The 14,187-nt window shown below is 42.8% G+C and overlaps 1 protein-coding gene across 41 annotated transcripts in view; it reads right to left on the bottom strand.

Moving 5' to 3' along the window:
• Rbfox1 (RNA binding fox-1 homolog 1) overlaps nucleotides 1-14,187 on the bottom strand; it is a 2,167,575-nt gene that overhangs the window by 4,547 nt on the left and 2,148,841 nt on the right. The gene's annotated exons all lie outside the window — the stretch shown is intronic.

Here is a 14,187-nt window from a genome sequence, read left to right as displayed (position 1 = left end):
CAAGAAGCATCCCCACTTGACCACATGATACGAAGAAGCTCAGTCTGAGTGTGGTGGTCCATTTAACACAGCTGATCATATGGATGTATTCCATATACAGTCAAGTGCAAGTTAATGATGGGGACCCATTCTGAGAAGTGTATCATTGTGTGAATTTTGTTCTTGAAACATCACAAAGTACATTTACACAAACCAAGAAAACGGTGGTGGTAAAATCTCAGGGGACCACTGCCCTAGATGTGGCATGTAGCTGTAAACTCACTCACTCTCTCTCTCTCTCTCTCTCTCTCTCTCTCTCTCTCTCTCTCTCTCTCTCTCATCCTCCCCCACTGTGACGTAGCTACTTCAGAGTCTGAGGCAGGCAGGAAGCAAACACTAGAGAGACTGGTCTTGAGAAGTCCAGGGTCCCAGACAGAATTTAATGGTCAAGAGTAGATGAGTAGATAGATGTCTTTTCATCTGACTTGACTGTCATCAAGCAAATGGGATCAGGGACATCAGAAAGAGTGCAGTGACCTGTTGGTGCAGCTCGTGCTCAATCCTTCAGATTGTCAAGGAGCAGCTGTACTCAGATGAGATGCTGTGAAGCGTCTGTGAGGCCCCTGAGTCAAGCAGGAATCATAGTCTGGTTTGGTTTCGATTTTGGCATCCCAGTATCTCATCTGTCCTTGGCCCAGTTCTTGAGCAGTATAGTTTAGTCTACTTCCTGAACCTTTGACTCTTCTGTCTCTATTGTCTTTCTCCCTCAACTACTATAGCTTCAAGGGCTGGCATTAGAATGAAAAGGAACAAGGGATGGAAATGAAGTGTACTGGGTGTTCAGTGAATTTCTAGACTGGAGCACTCCACATATCAGTTTACTTTACATGCTGTAGGTGACACAGTGGACAGAACTGGAGGGGACCATTGAACATCTCAGAGTGATGTGCACACTCAAATACATCCTTGCTTGTTTGACATCCCTCCCCAGATAACTTTTCTGGAGATGGTTTAAACAGTGGAATGTTGATATTGATTAAGATAAGATAAGATAGGTCCCCGGAAGGCAAGTCTGATATGGAGACCACCACATGTGGTTTAAAAAGAGAATGCCTCTGTCAGCTAGGCCCTGGGTGAAGCTCTGGGAGTCCAATTAGTGAGAAAGAGAAGGGTTTATATGAGCAAGAATTATTGAGACCAAGGTTGGATAAAGCACAGGGACAAATAACTAAACGAATGGAAACACATGAACGATGAACCAATGGCTGAGGGGCCCCCACCTGGATCAGGCCCTCTGAATAGGTGAGATAGTTGATTGGCTTGATCTGTTTGGGAGGCATCCAGGCAGTGGGACCGGGTCCTGTGCTCATTGCATGAGTTGGCTGTTTGAAACCTGGGGCCTATGCAGGATTGTTTGGCTCGGCCTGGGAGGAGGGGACTGGACCTGCCTGGACTGAGTCTACCAGGTTGATCTCAGTCCTCAAGGGAGGCAGGGAGGCTTTGCCCTGGAGGAGGTGGGAATGGGGGATAGGCTGGGGGGAAGGGGAGGGGGCGGGAGGGGGCGGGAGGGGGCGGGAGGGGGGAGGACAAGGGAATCCGTGGCTGATATGTAGAACTGAATTGTATTGTAAAGTAAAATAAAATTAAATTAAAAAAAGAGAATGCACTCTAGAGGAGAAAGAGGCAGGCATAATAAGACAAAAAAAATGCAGGGAAGGGTGAACGGGACACTGACTTTCATCTGATTCTCTCAGTTGCATGGTAGAGTGTGGTGATATATTGTGTACCCTAATAAACTTGTCTGAAGATCAGAGGACAGAGCCAGCCACTAGATTAGACACAGAGAGAGCACAGGCAGTGGTAGCACACACCTTTAATCCCAGCACTTGAGATCTCATGCCTTTGCTTGGGAAGCACATATGCCTTTAATCCCAGGAAGTAATACGGCAGGGCAAAGAAAGGTATATAAGGCATGGGGAAACAGGAACTCACTCTCTTTAGGATGAAGATTTCGTAGAGTTAAGAACTAGTGGCTGGCTGTTCTGCTTCTCTGATCTTTCAGCTTTTACCCTGATATCTGGCTCTGATTTTTTGTTAAAAGACCATGTAAGATTTGAACAACAGTAGAGCTCTTCTACCCTGCAGGCAAGTCAGTTAGTTTTTCAATGCCCAAGTAATCCAAGTACCAGCTGAGGTCTTTCCTAGTAGGTGGGAGATTAAGCACCCAGTTGAAATAGCTTCCTTTAGCAGAGAGCCAAGTGGAGCTGGGAGATGGGGATACCTAAGCTGTTGGGGAATGGAGGATGCCCCATTCCCACTTAATGGTATCTCTGCATTTTCAGCATCTTTTGACTCTGACCATTTTTTAAAAAAATATGAATGGGTTAATTTACACTATCTATCACTGGTCCCTTGAAATACAAAAGTGTACTTAGTGTCTTCCCTTGTTTTCCCCATATTTTCCTTCTAATAATCTTCTTCAGAGTCTATTAAAACAAGGAGTTGACTCAAGACACTGAGGCAGGATTCAGGCCTATGGCTACAGGGTCCTGTCACATGCCCTTGCTCTGTTGGTTACTGGATAAGAGTCTATGCAGTTGGTCAGTTGACTTGGTTTTTCACACAGTAGAACGTGTGTGTGTGTGTGTGTGTGTGTGTGTGTGTGTGTGTGTGTGTGTGTGTGTGTGTGTTAAACTGATTGAAGGACCTTTTAAGTCTCAGACTCCAAGTTAGACCACAGATGGACAAGACAATAGATGATTCCAACATCACCAGGGACTTCCCAAGGGCACTAACTGTCCCCCCACCCCTGTTTCCAAGAGCATGAAGCTGAAATCACCTTATTCAGTGTTCAGCATCCAGCCAGGGCTGCCTGATCCCCAGCAGCTCTGCTATAATGAGTACTTCTGTTCAGAGGCACACTTCTCTTTGAAGCTAGCAAATGGTCAACTCATTCTCCCTTTTCTTTCATTCAAAGGGACTTTTGTGTCCCTTTGTTCATTAAAAACAAAAGTTTTACCAGAGAGCCCACTCTCTGTGAGGAAGAGTAGATTCAAGGTCACGGCATGAGGATATGCTAACATGATGGTGGCATTTGGTTTTTATCTTATTGATTTGTATTGTTTCTTAATATTTCACCTGAAAAATTCAGTTATATTAACAGAAGACATGGAAAAGAATCCTAGGGCATATGTTAAGTGACAGCCCACAGAGTTTCTCACAGTGAGTGTAAAGATGGAAAACAATTTGTTTTTCATTTTGGGAATAGTTTTGCTATGGCAACAATGTACACTTTGCACTGGGAGGTAGATGAATTGGTCAAGTGCTTGTTCTGTAGCATGAGGACCTGAGTTAGAGCTCCCAAACCCGTATTTTCAAAACTGCTGAGTGTGGTGGCACTGGGGAGGTAGAGGCAGGGAGGTCCTTGGGACTTAGTGATCAGTCAGCTTAGTTTACTTGACAAGTTCCAGAACAGTGATAAATCATTAAACATCCCCCTCCCATGAAGTGTTTAATGCCCTAAGGAATGACATCTGAGGTTGTTCTCTGGCCTCCATATACAAGCACATACCTGCACATATACATAAGAGTCCACTTTTCAGGAAATGACTTAATGAATTGAATGAAGGCACAGCTTCCATCTCCTATTCTGCTCTGATTAGTTTGGGGCTCTGATACTGGGCATACCTTCAACCTTTGCAGAAAGCCCAAGGTAACAGTTTGGCAACATTGTCTTCCAAGACTGAAGAAAATACAACAGCCCCAAACTGTTCCTCCCAAATGAGAAGGCTCTTGTTCTCCTCAGGGTGACCTCTACCTTCAGAATACCATGGTTTTATGATGATTAATACATATCATTTCCACTGAGGAAAAGGGACCATGTCAGCTCTAACAGAGAGCAAGGAAGCCTCTTTTCAGATGCTAATCTCCAAACACGCCCTTGTGTGACACCACAATTTAGACACAAGGTTATTAGGGAAGGTGCGGACTTGAAGACTGCTTCTTCAGCAGACACGCCAGGCACGTAGGCACCCCAATGTCCTCAGAGCTGGCTAAGCACAGCCTGAACAAAGAACAGCAGTTCCCAGAGACCTCCACAAGAGTGTGGGCAACATGGCTATGGCTGCCTGCCGTGTTAGGATCTGACCTTGGATGAAGTAATCTTTTGTACCACCATTTCAGGTGAAACTGGACAAGATGTAATCACACCATGAGACTAACTTGACTCCAGTTCCAACAAACCAGCAATCTTAAGGAAATATGAATTTTCTTACTGTATTCAACATAAAGTATCACTAACCTGATAAAAGACACCAGTATTATATCAGAATGAATTCAGCAACCTTTGCTCAATTCGAATCCTTTCAAATCAAAAGCCATTTACAGTTCTCAGCTCTATGTAATCTGTCCATCCATCCTTTGATTTCCATTCAGCCATCCATTCCTCTATTTAATTAAATATAAATCTGTGTAAATTGTATCTCATCATTTTGCTCAGAACCCTTCATGGGTTTCCCCATGGGTTCTAGAACTATATCTTCTATCCCTCTTTCAGTCCTTAATTTGTTCCCATGTAGCCCATGGGCTCTGTGTCCTAGGCACTCTGGTCTCATTTATAGTCCTTAGACACAGTCAAATCCAGTCTCAGGACCTGTCTATTCACTCTTCTTCCACTTGAACCACTTCCTTTCACCATTTATGTTTTGGATTAAACATCCAACTGCTGTGTCCTCTTCTGACTACCTTTCTGAAGGCTACTTTCCAGCCTTGCTACGCTTAACGCCACATGGCACATCTCTGATAATTTTATTTACTTTTCTACATGGTTGTTCACCTTTTCCTCTATGTTAAGAAAGGCCCATGGGGCTGAAGCTATGTCTGCTCCTTGGATATGGGCCATTGGATGAGGAGGGAGCAAAGAGGAGGAGAGAAGCCAGATTCTAAAGATGCTTGTAAGTATATTATAAATTTTTCTTAATTTAAAAATTATCTATCTAGTGTGTGTATGTGTGCATGTGTGTATGTGTGCATGAAGGCATGTGCATGTTGCTTTGCATGTCTGAAGGTCAGGGGACAAACTACTGCTTAGTTGAATATCTCCTTCCACTGTGTAGGTTCCTGGGACTTAAACTCAGGTCATCAGGCCTGGCAGCAAGAGCCTATACTCATGGAGCTATTCGCTTTGGTTTTATAATTCTTCTTTTTTTTTTTTTTTTTTGGAGTTGAGGATCAAACCCAGGGCCTTGTGCTTGCTAGGCAAGCGCTCTACCACTGAGCTAAATCCCCAAACTGGTTTTATAATTCTATCACTAGGATCTACCATTAGGGGTGTGTGTGTGTGTGTGTGTGTGTGTGTGTGTGTGTGTGTGTGTGTGTGTGTGTGTGTTTACTTTTATTACCCTTTACATTATTGTTTTGAGTTCACGATCTTTCACTGGACCATATTGGCTTGGCTAGCTGACCAATGAGCTCTAGGCTCTGTTTGCTTCCACTCCCAGTTCCCCAAGGTACGGCTTCCAGATAAATGCAGCTGTGCCTGCTATTTTACACGTGCGCCTGGGATTCAAACTTGGGTCCTTACACTTACAAAGCAAGCACTCTTCCCCACACCGCTCTCTCCCCAGGACCATACTGTATATTCTACCAGTAGAAAGATTCTTTAGGATAAACTTGCTAAACATTCTGCTTAGCACTGACAGACATTCAAAACCCTTCAAGTTACAGAAAAAGAAAAAGAAAATAAAAAAAAAAAAAACAAAAACAGAAAACAAAACAAAAACTGGGGCCTCTTGAAATGGAATGTGGAGCTTTGCACCTTGCTATATTACAATCACTAGACAAATGGCCACAAAACCAAAATCCCTTATGAGAAAATAAAACACAGGATAATGGACACCTCTTTTGTTGGCTGCTTCCTGGTGGTTTACAGATATAAGGCTTCAAGTTAAAACAAGGAGGCAACATGAGGTCTTAGGGAGAAAGCCAAGAACCTCCACATTCAAGTTCTGTTTTTACACTATCCTTGTTCTTCTAAGTCAGGCAAGACGTCTCTTTCTCAGATCCACATCTATCCCACTCCAAAATAATGTGCATCTATTTGAGTTCTGCCAAGTTAGCATGTGAAATGCTCAAGAACAAACACGATACATTTTCAAATCGTCCACAGAGAATGGAAAACATTAGGATGCAAGGCTACTTACATGGCATCTCATGAGCTGGCCTCTCCCTATAGCCCATAATTTTGATTTCAGAGGCAACTGACAGATTCTATTCTAATATGCTCACAGGTACTTCTAGCATCAACTTACAAATGCTGTGGAATCAAGATCTATCTAATTTATGTTACAGCTGTAGCTTCAATTCCTGCACTTGAACTCAAGGTTACATTGTAGCGAAGTGAATGATTCTTCTATCTGTTGAATGGGAAACAGGAACCTACGTTTTTATTTGTATGCATATGAATGTGCAAGGTGTGTTTGTACAAGTGTGCTCATGCACGTCAATGCCAGATGTTGATACTGGGTATACATGTGAAAGCTAGAGGTTAATGTTAGGTGTCTTCTTTAATTGTTATCTACTTTATTACTGAGGCAGGGTCTTTTGCTGACCCTGGGAGCTTGCAAATTTGGTTAGTCTAGCTAGCCAGCTTTCTTGTGCCAGGCTGCCACACCTACCCAACTTCTATGTGAGGACAATCCATTGAGACATCTTCACAGGCCTGAATCCTTTTTTTGTTTTGTTTTGTTTTATTTTTGTTTTTTGAAACAGGTTTTCTCTGTGTAGCTCTGGCTATCCTGGAACTTACTCTGTAGACCAAGCTGGCCTCAAACTCAGAGGTCTGCTTGCCTCTGCCTCCCTAGTGAAGGTATTAAAGGCATGCACCACTACCACCTGGCGCCTCTGAATCCATTATTTTAAAAAAAAAATGTCAATTCTACTGAGATGTATAAATAGTGCTTATTATTAATGTTTTCAAAAATCTAGTTAAGACAAGCTGGGTGCTAATGAAACACGATTTGCCTGCGTGGGTAGCTCAGGCAGAGTTATAACAGTCTCACAGTTTTCTTCTAAGGATGTAGTAAGTGCGGTGTAATTAATTTCGCTCCTTTTCAATTAAGAGTCTTTTATGATCTCCTTAACATTACTTTCCTATGCCTCTAGTCTCAGAGACAGCTGGGAGAATCCCTGTGGGGCAGAAAGGTGGGTGAAGGCTGTTCACCCCTGAAATGAAGTTTACAAGGTGGTGTGACCTTCCTAGCTAGTCCTATTGTGTCCCTCCTGCAAGAAGAGTGACTGCAGAGGGAACATTCACATCAGCATGCCTCATGGAGACAGTGAGTGTACCCCAGTCTGTGTGGTGCCTCTAGGGACCATTGTACCCCTTTTCTTTAGAACTGGAATATATAGTCTGTAGGTGTTTAGGAAAACGAAGCCAGGCTAATCACATACATATTGCAAAGGTGTGAGGGTCCAGTGGTTCTAACTCCTCTATGGGAAGCCCTGGGGTTAGTGGATCTTCTCTTTCTCTTTCCAATGGAGAGCCAACTGAGTCTATAAAGCTTGTTGGCCCATCCCACCATCTACCTTGGTGAGACTTTCTAAGGTAGTGAGGAGGAAGGAGGTGGAGACTTAAGTAGTACACACGACCTTTTTATCCCATCCAGATAATCATCCTATTTGATTATCCTCATCTGGTGAATTCTGAGGACTTTGCCAAATGATGATGGAAAGATTCAACAGAAAGCTTGTTGGCTTGATTTACTCCTGGCGGAAGGCACTGGTGAGCTGTAACCACTTCCCATGCAGAGGGGAATGCATTTGGAACTTACACGATCCTAAACAAGTGGGTTCTTGTTTGGACCACACCCTCTGTTCTTCCCAGGGACTGGTAGGGGAAAGGAGCTGTAGCCAGCATGAGGGGGAGGAAAACACTGAGAAGGCACATGGCCTTTAGGATCTTCTATCTCTTATATCCAGCATTAATTCCTTCCTTGACTAGGTTATCATCTACCCATTTCCTGAAACAAGTAGATATCTTCTTCCTTTCATACAAGTAAGTATCTACCAGACAGCTCAGGAGGTACAGGACAAAAATTTTCCCCTGGCAAATGCCGGATCCCACCATTTTTAACTTTTAGGCTAAGGATAAAACAACATGCTCCATGTGGAGAAAGTTTTGAGATATGTGTTAGTTTTCATGTCTCTCTGACACAATGCTGGGCATCCATAGATTAAAGGGAGAAATACTAGCTAGTTCCTACCAGGAGTTCAGTGCATCCTGACTATTCAGCTCATGATATCCAGGAACCAGAGAGGAAAGTGCTTATGCCAGTTGGCTTTCTCTTCCTTTTCACTCTATCTGGGTCCCCAGCCTACGGGGATGGTGCTTTGTACATTTAGGGTGGGCATTCTCCCCTTAGCTAATTCTCCAAGGATATGACCTCACATGTATTTTCGGAGGTGCATCTTTATAATTTTCTAGGTGCTTCTAAACCTGGCTAAGTTGACAAGGAAGATGAACCATGCTAGGCTCATAGTAGCCAATATTTAGGACAGATCTTTCAGAGACAATGGCTCTGATCCAGCCAGTGTGAAACAAAATGGCACCAACAGGTCTGCAGCATCCTTACTGGAAGGTTGATTACCAGCACCACAGACCACACATCCTGGTTTTCTGCAACAGGATAAAGAACCTCCTGAAAATATTAAGATGACAATTGCTTATGTGTTTTGAAAAGAATTCAGAGGGGCAGTTAATCCTGGGAATGTTCCTATTCACTTTCTTGTGGAGTGACCAACTGAAGTCCGAATATTAGGTCTCAAAATCTTTCTCTACAATAATGTACACACTTGTTTATGAATCATGGAACAAGCACAACTTTTTTATTTTCCTAAGCTGTAGATTAAGAGAACCAAACTCAAAAGAGCTGGAAGTCAGTTCCTACTGCATCAACTGCTCTAATGAATATACAAGGAATATACAGCTCCATTTCTCTCTACAGGGCTCTGGGTTTTCAGATTTGAGTCCTTGCTCACTTCTTCGCCTTGAATTTAAAGCAATCAGTTTCAGGAATCACCGAACACAGATTCTACCTTATGGTCCTTCCAATTGCCCCAGGAGGAGGATAGAAAGCATATTCTAAGCTCTGTAGCATCATTGTAGAAGTCTCACAGATTTTTTTTTTTGCACAAGGATGTCCATCACACAATTGTGTGATGAACATAAATGTACACCTATAGTCCAATAACTATAGAATAGAAGAAAATTGGACTCTATATCCTTTTCAAATCAGGCCCAATCATTTTTCCTGTCCTCTCAATGCAGTTTCAATACCTTGCATTAGTCTGAATCTCAGTGGGGTAGGTTTGAAATAAAAACCTTGATTCTAGATTCAACAAGCAGAACAGCTGCCATTTAGGAAGACACAAAAAGTCCCACTATGGGCCTTACAATATGTTAGTCTGGAGTGGGTGCTCCATCTGATAAAAGAGACACAGTCACACTAAAGACAACTTCTTAGGAACCTCTTTCATTTTCAATCTTAACGCCATTGTAGTAAAAGTCAGTAGGAATTTCCCATCATGCTTTGAAATCACCATGGCATCCCAGCAGCGGCATAATATACACAGACAGTCACAGAACTGTTTGTATCCTTTATCAGATCTGTAATCTGATAATGTCCCACAGAGAAGTGGAGTTGAGCAGTAGCTAAGGATCCTTAGGTTTGAAATTCCTGGAATCATTTGCCTCTGCCACCCCTTTGCTAAGTAAAGTTAGGAATACTGACAGTACAGGGCTTCCGGCTATAATGGGGATGAGGTGACGGTGGTGGGTCACAGGCATCAGTTACTGGCTGAGAATGAGGCAGATGCTGCCCTCTGTCTCTTGGATGTGGGATGGGATACATATGTGGGAGATGCCCCCGGGTTGGGCTAAATACAGAAGGGTCAACCACAGCTTGGGGCTCAAAGCTAGTAGAAGACCCACATCCAGAAGATTCTCTAGATTCTCCTTACCAATGGACAGAAAAGACTTCACAGGTGTGTGAGGAACTCTGCTATGGAACTGCCTGGGAGAACTTGCTAGAATGCTGATATTCAGGTTCCCTTTTCAGACCCAGGAATCCAATGCCCAGGGTGAGAGGGTTGAGTGGGGGGACTGAATGGGCTCACACTCTGAATTTAATAATGATACTTCTGTCATAAATTTTCACTATTGTCATCTTCTTCTAACTCAGTTACTTAGGTAACTTTAGAGTTATCTATATATCTCTAATTTTACCAGGGAAATGGATAAGGACATTTTGTTTTTATGAGTACATTTTATTGTTATTGCATGCCACAATCTTGGAACAGTGCCTCATACACAGTAAGCTTGCAATAAACAAGATGATTATTTTTACTAAGTACCTTTACTTACGTGTTCCCTCTGCATCTGGTACTTCAAGCAAAATGTACATCACATTCCATTGGAAACAATACCAATTAACCACAAATCAGTTTTCTTCGTGACAACTTTGCTGAGCAATCAGAATCCCCCGATGCAGGGGGGACAATTAGAGGGAACTTGCTGAAGGATCCATTAGAGGAATGGCCAATTTAGCAATTTCTTCTAAACATTATTTGAAAGTTTATTGCAGGTGTGTGCATGCATGTAGGCTCAATGGGAATAAAGGAAGAAAACAGTGCTCACACTCAACCTGGTGCCCTGGATATGCCAAATATTGCTTCACTATTTAAGAGACCTGCCTCACAGTGGATGACTCCAACAACCTTTGCTATTTTCATTTAGTTAGGATTTTTTCAGACACACTACTAGGATATCATAAGCACTGGACACTGGTACTGCTTTTCTATATGGTTTCTGGTGCTTAAAAACAGACCTTCATGATTGTGTAGCAAGAACTTTACTGACTGAGCCAGTTCTCAAGCCACTATTGTGATAAACTTTTGTGTGTCTTGTATACAGACTCATGCACACACATATGTACATCTATAGCTTATTACATGCCAGCACATAGAATTCACTCAGTAACAGCAAGTTATTGATACATCCTGAAGAATTCAGTAGAGCCCATGACAGAGGCAGCTGTTACAGGGTAAATGACTTAATGCAACCCTCCACACCGGGAAACTCTCATGCCACACTAGAAGAAGAGAGAGGGTTGTGATGATTAGTATTGATTGTCAGGTTGACAAGGTCTAGCATCATCTAGGAGACAAACCTCTCTAACACATCTGTGAGGGAGATTCTAGATTGCTTTGCTTAAGGAAGATCCACACTGAATGTGGGTGGTACCACCCCACGGATGGGGCCCTAAACTCAATAAAAAGAACAAAGCATTCATTACTCTCTGCTTTTTGTCTTTAGATGCAGTGTGACCCTCCACCTCAGTCTCCTGACCCTATGCCTTCCCCACCATGGTGGGTGGTGCCTTCAAGCCATGAGCCAAAATAAAACCCTTAAGTTGCTTTCCTCAGGCATTCTGTCACAGCAATAAGAAAGGTGACAGTAATACAGGTGTCCCATTTAATACGGACTGGACTTGTGCTTCCAACCCTACCAGCATGTCCTGCTTATTCTCCTACCAAACACTGTTCAGAAACAAACATTCCTCAAAATTCCATGGCCACGTATCACTGTAGGCTGTCACCACCCTTCTCTATACTTTCAAGAATCTTCACAGAGGCTTTTGTTTTCTCCTGTTCTTATCACAGACCTTTCTGGTCTCTATCAAGATCTATGACTGAGTGTGTTAAATAATGAGATTGAAATGAATCCCTCAGTGATTATGGGGAATGTCAAATGGTTTCACAGCCTTCTAGTCTTAGCTTGTCTGAGCTACCTCCAAGATATCTCTAAGATATACACTTGCTCTGATCACCCTGGACATTTTGCTCCTGAAACTGTAAGCATGCCTAATTGCATGGCCTTTGCACTGGTTGTCTGTTCAACTTGATGAACTCTCAGGGGCAAAATCTGGGGTGATGATTAGTTTCAACTGTTAACTTGTTGCAAGTTAGAATTTCTTGGGAAAGAAAGTCTCAGTTGATTGTCTTTATCAGGATGTCCTTTGGGCATGTTTGTGGCGGCTGTTTTTGACTATTCACAGATGTAGCAAGACCCAGCCCATTGTGGGCAGGACTATTACTTGATCAGGGGGTCCTGACCTACCCAGGACTGAAGCAATCTGGATGAGAGCAAGAGTGCATCATGTATCACTTGTATCCTTCTTGCCTTTGACAATGAAGTATCTGACTGGACACTTGAGTTCTTGTCTATGAAGGACTGTAGTTCAGAACCACAAACAGAATAGACCCTTTCTATCCCTAGGTTGATTTTGGTTGGTTGTTTTTTTATCACAGCAACAGAAATGAAACACTTGGTTCATCCCTTGACTAGATTTAAGTGTCTTCTCAGTACCACCCTTGTCTAGAAAGTGTCTCTAATCATGGAAGCTAAAAATGCATGTCACCTTAAAGTCCTTTTCGTCTGCTGCTTTTTGATTAATTAGAGATTTTGCAACTCTGTCTTTTAAATTTATTTTTATTGCATTTTAATTTTTATTTGGTGTGCATGTGTGTATATGTATGGGTATGCATGTGCCATGGCAGGTATGTAGAGCTCAGAGGGGATCTTTGGGAAGTTGGTTCACTCCTACTATATAGGCCCTGGGAATCAAATTCAAATTATTAGGTTTGATGGCAAGCACCTTGATTCACTGAGCTATCTTGTTGGCTCCAGTCCAACTTTATATCCAGGTATATCCTATGCTTTTTTATCTTTATGATTTGGGGTATGCTCTCCATTAGAATGGAAATTTGTCTGTGGATGGCTCATCCTGAATGTAATGCTGTGGCCTCAGGAGTTAGATACCTTCCCAGGATGTGGCAACAGCTCCATAAACACTAAGACTTGAAAGAATTCCAGTCATTAAGCAACTTGATTTTCAGCCTCCATTCTCACATAAGACCTATCTTATTCTGCTATAGTCACTAGTCTAATCTGGAAATGTTCTTGTGAATCACAAAGGCAGGAGGTTTTCTCAGAAGAACAAACCACCCCCTCCACCCTTTATGTCTTCTGCAGACTCCAAACATGGAAGGATCTTGATGTTATATGTTAAGAGATGGTTCAACTGGCTTCCCCCAGAGATCAGACCAGTGAATGATCAGACCACAGAACTTTTCTCTAATGACTGATGGAAGCAGATGCAGAGATCCACAGCCAATCACTAGACAGCTCCAGAAGTCCAGTCAAAGAGAGAGAAGAGGGATTCTATGAGTAAGTGCATCAGGACCATGATGGGGAAACATGCAGAGACAACCAAACCAATCTAGAGGGAACTCATGAAAGTTGCATCAATGGCTGTGGAGCCTACATGGGACTGGACTAGGCCCTTTGCATGGTGAGACAGTTGTGTAGCTTGATCTCCTTGGGAGGCTCCCTGGCGGTTGGATCAGAATCCATCTCTGGTGCATGAGCGGGCTTTGTGGAGCCCACTACCTATGATGGGACACCTCGTGCAGCCTTGAGGCAGAGGGAAGGGCTTGGACTTGCCTCTACTGAATGTGCCTCCACATGGGAGGCCTTGTTTTCTTGTGGGAGGGAATGGGGGAGGTGGGTTGGGAGGGGAGGTTGGGGGTGTGGGAGGAGAGAAGAGGGGGATCTTTGATTGGTGTGTAAAATGAATAAAAGAATTTTAATAAAAAAAGAAAAAAGAAAAATAAAGAGATGGTTCAAGTGTGGTAGGCAGATGCAACAGTTATCCCTATACCCTATTGTTAAAGGGACAGTCTCTAGTTGTCCCCTTCAAGATCAGCCCCATCCAGAGGAAAACTGGCCAACTCAAATACTGCAAGTTTGGAATCACTGAGTAAGAAAATTGTTGTTCCCACAGTCTCACAGACAACAAATGAGAATGGGTAACTACTCCATGCAGCTAGCAAAAGCAGAATCAACATGAGGGCATTCTCTGCAAAATATGCTGTTTGTCTTGGGAAGCTCAAGCAACAGATCATGACCTGCTTCTGCTGATGTTGATCATCTCACCATCACTAAGCCACAAACTGCCTCCTCATAGCTCCCACCATTTGCAGCCTTTTCCAAAAACCCATCCCTTTAAGAACTTCTATAAATTTCAGCAAGCCTTACAAAGAAAGATTTTAAGAATCCTGATTGTTTTTTAAATTCAATGTAGGTGACCA

Source organism: Peromyscus californicus, unplaced genomic scaffold (genome assembly GCF_007827085.1).
Source record: "Peromyscus californicus insignis strain IS unplaced genomic scaffold, ASM782708v3 Scaffold_3__1_contigs__length_106647218, whole genome shotgun sequence".
NCBI classification, from domain to species: Eukaryota; Metazoa; Chordata; class Mammalia; order Rodentia; family Cricetidae; genus Peromyscus; species Peromyscus californicus.
The sequence above is the reverse complement of the archived record's forward strand: the minus strand, read 5'-3'. Positions and strand labels throughout refer to the sequence as shown.